Genomic DNA, 7,869 nt, shown 5'->3' with positions numbered 1-7,869 from the left:
TTTGAATTTCCTTTTAAAACTTGGCAGTAACCACCAAAGCTGAACATATGCAACCTTATAGCTCAGCAATTTCCACGCCTAGGGAAATGAGTACACATGTTCATGAAAGACATGTACAAGAATGATCTTAGCAGCATTATTTACAACCCCAAAACTGGAAACTATCCAACAATCCATCCGCAGTGGAATGAATAAATAAATAAATAAATAATGACATTTCTATACAATGAAATGCTAAATAGCGACACGCATGAATCTCACAACATGATGAAAGAAACCAGACACAAAGGGTACTTGCTGTAGGATTCCATTTATTTAAAATTCAAAAGCAGACAAAACCAATCTGTGGTGAAAGAAATCAGGAAGGAGGTTTTTGGTGGGGGAGGGCAATGACTGGAAGGGGTCAGAAGGAGGACTTCCGGGGTTCTGATAATGTCATGTTCCTCCACCATTCCGGTGCTGGCTAAAGAGGTGTATTCACTTTGTGAAAATTCACTGGGTATGAATTATACCTGTGTGTATCACACTTGTATAATATTTACACAATAAGACATTAAAAAAAAAACTAAACTTATATGTATATATTATATTTGTACAATGCTTATACAATAAGAAACTTCAAAAAAACCCAAACCTGTATGGGGGACAGTTTTGATGTTTGCATTACATAAAGTTCTGTATGATACTCATGGGTTACTTTGATAATCAGAGAACATAGTCGAGATGTCAGAAATAGCTGTGAGCAGAGTGTTTCTTTGAACTGTCCATGGGGCTTCCTTTCCTGCTTCCAGGCTTCAAGCCTTCAACCCTCATGCTGGGCCGGGGCTTTTCCGCGCACACTTTGTTTCTCTAGCTAATGTTTCCTGCAGGCTCTGGGTTTCCTGTCTCTCAGCTGCTGTCACCTTCCTCTGCCCTGATGGGCGCTCCCTTTGGCGTCGTCTTGGTTGATAACAATGGCCCTGGAAGCCTCTGGATCTGCAGCTGCTTCTGGAGATTGGTCAGCAGAAGAAACCTCTGGGCCTCCTGAGAACTGAGAGGCATCTACCTCTTCTCTGTGTGCTTCCCTGTCAGTCTCCTTCGAGACATTTTTATAAATACATAATAATCATTATTAGGATAATGAATATTTAACAATCATCGAGTGCCCACTATGTACGGGGCACCGGGCTACACACTGCACAGGCATTATCTCATAGTCACTCGACAGCCTAAGATAGGTGTTCTTATAAGACTCACATCATAGGTAAAGGCTGGATGTGAATTCCAGGAGCTAAATTCCCGATCCCACACTCCTCACCAAGCCACATTCCTAAATGAGTTCTCTGCACCAGACTTGTTCTTTCTTCCTCCCATCTCCAGAAATAATATAGTTAAGAGATCGTATGAAAGAGAGCAACTCCTTAGAGCTCAAACGCTTCTTTCCCTCCCCCAGTTGACAAGTCCACAGAAAGTATCCGAGATGCCTCATTAGCGCACAGTGGAAAGAACAGGAGGTGCAGGCTTGACCTAACTTGGAATGAGCTCAGGCTCCACTGTTTAATAGGGGAGTCCCCTTCATGCACAACACCTAATCCCTCTGAGACAGACTCTTCATCTATAACACAGAGATGCTAAAAATATCCACCCCGAAGAGCTGCAAAGTTTATATACATGAGTAAAGTGCCTAACTGACAGCCAGGCATGTGCTAGGTACTCAGTGAAATGCTAGTTGTCTTAACAGACCTGTCCAAGCAGCTGATGCAACGCACATCTGGGATGGGAACCCTGGCCTCTGGTTCCTGCTCCACCATTCTTTCCTCAGAAAACAACCACAATGCTTTTCAATCACTGTTTCACATTTTAGTGTCAACTGCAGTTTCAAGAGAGTTCTAAAGGGTCTTAACAATTATTTGTAGCTTTAAGAAGTGATGGAACAGCAACTCTGTCCAAAAATATCTCTTCAGTTCGGCTGGCCTGAAATTCTTCCCTTTGTCAACAATGCCTGAAATTCAAGCTTCCTGTTTGAGAACGCAGATATTCCTGGGAATAGTTCTGCATTAAGACTCTGGCATTCTTTGTTGGTGTAATTCATTTTTGCTTCCTTTATTCAGCAGATTTCATGGAGGCCTCCCTCTCACCCTCCAGATGAAATTCATGCTCTGACAGAGAGGGCAATTTGATGGAGTCTGGGCTGGAGGAGAAAAGAATGAGAAGTAATGTTGAAGCAAGCACATTCATTTATTCATTCAAAAAACTTACTGGCTACTTATTATGCACCAAGTTACTATTTTGGTCACTGGCGAAGCACAGTGGACAAGACTGACGTGTGGATTAAGGATACATGTGTAAATAAAGAAATAGGACAATTACTGAAATAAAGAACACACTCACACACACACACACACACACACACACACACACACAAAACAGAGGAATGCGCTGAAGACTGGGAGGGGACAGACCCATTTGAGACAAGGACCCTTGCCTCTCCTGGGGATGCAACATCTAAGTGAGCCAAGAAGGGATCAGGCAAACAAAGACCCTGAGACCAGAGTAAGCTAAGTTGCAGGAGGGAAAGAAAGGCGCTTTTGGGGACCCAGCAGAGTCTTTGAAGGTTGGAGAAGTAGCAAAGACCAGATCCAGTGAGGCCACATAGACTGTGGTAAACAATTTGGAAGCTAATGGAAGTGCTTGAGCTGGGCACTGATGTGGTTTGATTTACATTTTAGAAACATATTTCTACTATGCAGATAAAGGATCCTAGAGGAGCAAAGGTGGAAAAAGAAAGACTAATTAGGGGATCTTTGCAGTCATCCAGACAAGAGATGATGGTGCTAGGATAAGGGTGGCAGCAAAGGAGGTGACAAGACATAGGCTCAGGACGCATTTCCTTTCGGAGGAATCACCTATAAGGCATGCTAATGGACTGACTGTGGGAAAGAGAGGAGTCACGGATTACTTCTTGCATAACAAGAAACTGGGTAAACGACCATGCTGTTGATTAGGACGGAGAGGATGGGAGGGAGGAGCAGGTTCACAGAAGCTGTGGAAATCAAGAATTCTTTTTGCGGACATGTTCAGTCCATACGAGCTGAAGGCCGGTACCACGGAGAGGGTAATAGGAGGAAAAGGAGTGCAAGGAGGAGAAAAAAGAGGAAAAGGGGGTAAGTAAGAAGTACCAGAAATCAGCCAAAAATAAGGACATCTGGCCTTTGTATGGGGTTTCACAGCTCTAAAGTATATTTCTCGGGAGGGCCCCGGTGGCTCAGCAGGCAAGAATGCTTGCCTGCCATGCCAGAGGACCCGGGTTCGTTTCCTGGTGCCTGCCCATGTAAAAAAAAATAAAAATAAAAAAATAAAATAAAGTATATTTCTCTTACATTATCTTATTTAATCCTCACAATTCCCAGGGGAGATGGGCCGTTTTAGCCCCTGCTTAATGGAGAGGACCCTGAGGTTCACAGGGGTAAAGCATCTTGCACAGGCTACTATTAGCTAATGTGGTTTTATTTGATGCTGACCTTGCTCATGAGAGCCCAGAATACTTGCTGACCAAGAACTCCTGCTTTGGCACCACTCTCCAGAGAAAGAAGGAAACAAAGGACAAGACTCTGTGCTTTCCTTCTTGATTGTGCCGATCCGGGCATCTAGGGATGAGGGCTCTGGGTTACACCACATCATGGACCCCAGCCCTGAGAGACCAAAAAAATAAAAATGCTAAGTTCGTCCAAGCAGGGGAGGAAACCACAATCGCCCCTTCCCATGATTGGTTTCCGGAGTGTCAAGTTGCCACCAAATTAATATAATTTGGAGCTTGTTGTGGTTTGGTTATTCTTTATAAGCTTTTTAAATTGTGCATTTTTTTTCTTGATTGCCTCCTTGATTGATAGGGAAGAGAAGAGAACAGGGACCTTTTAGCTCACTGCCACCCACACAGCTGTGAAGGAAGCCAGCTGCCCTCTTGCTTTTCAGAGAACATCCCTCCCTCCTTCCCTCCCTCTCTCCCAGCCTCTCAGCTATTACTAACCAACTGGGCATCTAAGGAAAAGGGCTCCTTTCAGGGCTGGAGTGCTGTTGTTAGTGGTTCACAGCCTGTGTGGGAGGTTCCCCAAGGACATATGATGTGGGTGTAGCAACCAGACAGACGGGAGAAATTAAGTCACCCTTTTCCCCAACCCTTATTTCCTTGCTTAACCTAGAGTTATTGGGTTGATTTCTCTCTCATGAGGAAGTAGTTACATTTCTACTGTCCCCCAGCTTCTTTTTTTTAATTTTTAAATTTTTAAAATATATAACAACAAACACAAACATTCTTAACATATGATCATTCCGTTCTACATATATAATCAGTAATTCACAATACCGTCACATAGTTGCATATTCATCATCATGATCATTTCTTAGAACATTCGCATAAATTCAGAAAAAGAAAAAAAAATACAATAGAAAAAAAAGTCATACATACCATATCAGTTATCTTTCCCTTTCATTGATCACCAGCATTTCAATATACTAAATTTATTTTAACATTTTTCCCCCTATTAATTTTTATTCTGTATGTTTTACTCATTTGTTGATAAAGTAGATAAAAGGAGCATCAGATACAAGGTTTTCACAATCCACAATCACATTGTGAAAGCTATATCATTAAACAATCATCTTCAAGAAACATGGCTACTGGAACACAGCTCTACATTTTCAAGCAGTTCCCTCCAGTCTCTCTTTTACATCTTGACTAACAAGGTGATATCTATTTAATGCATAAGAATAACCTCCAGGATAACCTCTCCACTCTGTTTGGAATCTCTTAGTCATTGACACTTTATTTTGTCTCATTTCGCTCTTCTCCCTTTTAGTCGAGAAGGTTTTCTCAATTCCTCCATGCTGAGTCCCAACTCTTTCTACGATTTCTGTCCCACATTGCCAGGAAGGTCCACACCCCTGGGAGTCATGTCCCACGTAGAGAGGGGGAGGGCAGTGAGTTTGCTTGTTGTGTTGGCTAGAGAGAGAGGCCACATCTGAGCAACAAAAGAGGTTCTCTTGGGGGTGATCCTTAGGCCTAATTTTAAGTAGGCTTAACCTATCCTTTGTGGGGTTAAGTTTCATATGAACAAACCCCAAGAGTGGGGACTCAGCCTATTGCGTTGGTTGTCCCCACTGCTTGTAACAATATCAAGAATTCTCCACTTGGGGGAGTTGAATTTTCCCCCTTTCTCACCATTCCCCGAAGGGGACTTTGCAAATACTTTTTTATTCACTGTTCAAATCATTCTAGGGTTTATTGTGTCCCCCAGCCTTTGACTGTGGGTAGGCTCCAATGGGATGTGTTAGAAGGAAGAAGTTACTAGTTCCTTCTCCCTTAATGCCTGGGTGTCTGGGTCAAGGCTGGCTCCATACACCATGCACTCACCCAAGACTTTCTAAGAAGTCCTAGCCTCTTTCTACTTTGTGGGTGGCAATGGGTGGGCTGGGTGGCCTTGGGAAGTACTGTTCTTGATGAAAGGGGCACTATCAGGTCCATTTGAGGGCAAGTGTTCTCTTCCACCCAGGGTATATAAGTCCAACCCTAAGGCTACAGGCCTGAGAAGTCTGAGCTAAGTCTAACCTTGCAGACCCAGACATCCTTTTCCAGGTGTGGGCTTGGCCACCTTCTGGAGAAAGTCTGCCATCTGCCCCCACCCAGGCTGGGTCAGTCACCCTTCCTCTGTGCTCAACAGCACCGAGCCTTGGGCAATGCAAAGAAAATTGGCCCTCTTCCCACAGCAGCTCTGATGTTCCTCTGTCATGGCTTTCATCATGCTTTATTGTCATTGTCTGTTTGCTCATGTGCTTCTCCCTCTGCGAACTCTTGGAAATTAAAGAGTGTGTCCTTTTTCAGTTCTGTGTCCCTTATACCCAGCACAGTCCCCAGCACATCGTACATGCTCAATAAATGTCTGATGCATGCATGAATGAATAAATGAGTGAATGCATGAATAAATGAATGCATCAAAATAGAGTGTGGAGGTTAAGAGCTCAGACTCTGGATCAGATAAACCTCAGTTCAAATCCTGACCATGTCATTTGCTGGCTGCCTAATAATCTTGGACAAGTCATTTAACCTCTCTGAGCCACAGTTTTCTTATCAGCGTTGTGATGATTAGAATGCACTTAAAGCTTTCATTAGAGTGCCTGGCATGGAGTAAGTACTCAATACATGACAGCTATTACTAATATTAACAAGCTCTGACTTCTAACCTGCCAATTTTTCCCTTCATTGGTCTTGTTTGTATTTCCTTTTCTGGATTCTTGGCACAACTGACTACTTGTCCTAGTGAGTGCAAGGTCAGCCTGTGCAAATGGGTGAGCACAGGGCTTTGCTGAGATAGGGAAACTGTGACAGGGGCCCGCCTGAAGCTGGGCAAGCAAGTCAGCTGCCATCCCCTCGTTTCAGACCTTTTCCACTGGCAGGTGTCCACAGGGATATGGGAACAGGGTTGCATTTAAGGTACCCGGATGATGGCCACATCAAATATGTGACCTTTCCCTAAAAAGCCTGGTTTCCATGGTGAGCAGGGCCTTGAGCTTTTTCTTAAGCCATGCTCTGTGGCTCAGAGGCCCGCTCTGGAATGTGATGGCAGCGGTCCTGGCAGCTGGGTGAGGACATCTGCCCAGGGACTGCCGCCTTCAAAATCTCCAGGTTAGGGAGGGGCTGAGATGTTCCCCTGGGCCGTCTGATGCCCACACCAACTCTCCAACCTAGAGGGATTTTCACTGAGGCACTGACCCTATCTACCCCACCCCCACCCCGGCAGGCACTTAATGGCTCAAAGCAACTGGCTGCCAAGCTGAGCAGAAAGAAGGGAGCTCTTTCTGTGAGCCCGGATCTCAGACAGAGGCCCCGACCTCCTCTACCTCATCTTGGCAGCCTGGATGGGGAGGGAGCGCCGGCCTCCCTGACTTTGTTGGGGTCTGGCCTCTGAAGCTGCCAGAATGGGAGCTGAATGCCCAGTGCGACTGCCAAAGATTGCTAGCTTCTTTCTTTTTTCTCTGAGCTATGCAAACGGAGGCCGCTGAGGAATGTGGCTGCAAACCTCCCCACCACCCGCCTCCCTCCTCCCCTGTCCTGCACTTCCCCAACCCCCCAGGCTGGAGTCACATCAGAAAAATGCAAGAGAAGAAAGAAATCCCCCAATGTGTCACGACATTTCCGCATGGCACTCAGAAACAAGAAAAGCGGGAGGGGGGCGGGTGGAGGTGGTGTGAACACAGCCGCAGCCCTGCCATTGCCTCGGCCACGCCTCGCTGCCTCCCTGGGGCACATCACCTGCTCTCTTGGCGCTCCGTTTCCTTATTAATAAGTGGGGGCGAGTCAACCTGACTCAGATCTCAGAGAAACTCTGAGAAGTAAACTGTTTGGTATCATCAAAGAGCACCGATATTCCTAAGAGGCTGCCAGTATTGCGACTTGAAATTGGCAATTATTGACACGATTCACTGATCACACGTAATCATTTAGCAGACATATAGTGATGCCTGCTGTGTTTTAGAGGCTAAGAACACAAAAGCCAGCAGGACCCAGGCCCTGCCCTCTAGGAACTTGCTCTCCTACCAGGAAAGATAGACAGTTAAGCAAGTCAATGGGTCAAGTGTGAGGACAGTTATGATGAGTAAGAAGGGGTGTCCAGTCACTGAATCTGATAGAGGGGTCAAGGAACCCACTTCCCGGAAGAAGTGAAATTCAAACTGAGCCCTGAAGCATGAGCAACTGTGGTCTAACTGAAGAAAGGGTTGAGGATATTCTAGACAGAGGGCACAGCGCCAGAGGAGGAGGAGGACGGTGTGAATGAGGAACTGAAATGAGGTTGGTGTGGCATCTGTGTGGACAGCCGGGTGAGGGTCAGTAGAGGA

This window comes from Tamandua tetradactyla, chromosome 20 (assembly GCF_023851605.1).
Source record: "Tamandua tetradactyla isolate mTamTet1 chromosome 20, mTamTet1.pri, whole genome shotgun sequence".
Lineage (NCBI taxonomy): Eukaryota > Metazoa > Chordata > Mammalia > Pilosa > Myrmecophagidae > Tamandua > Tamandua tetradactyla.
Note: the sequence above shows the minus strand (reverse complement) of the source record.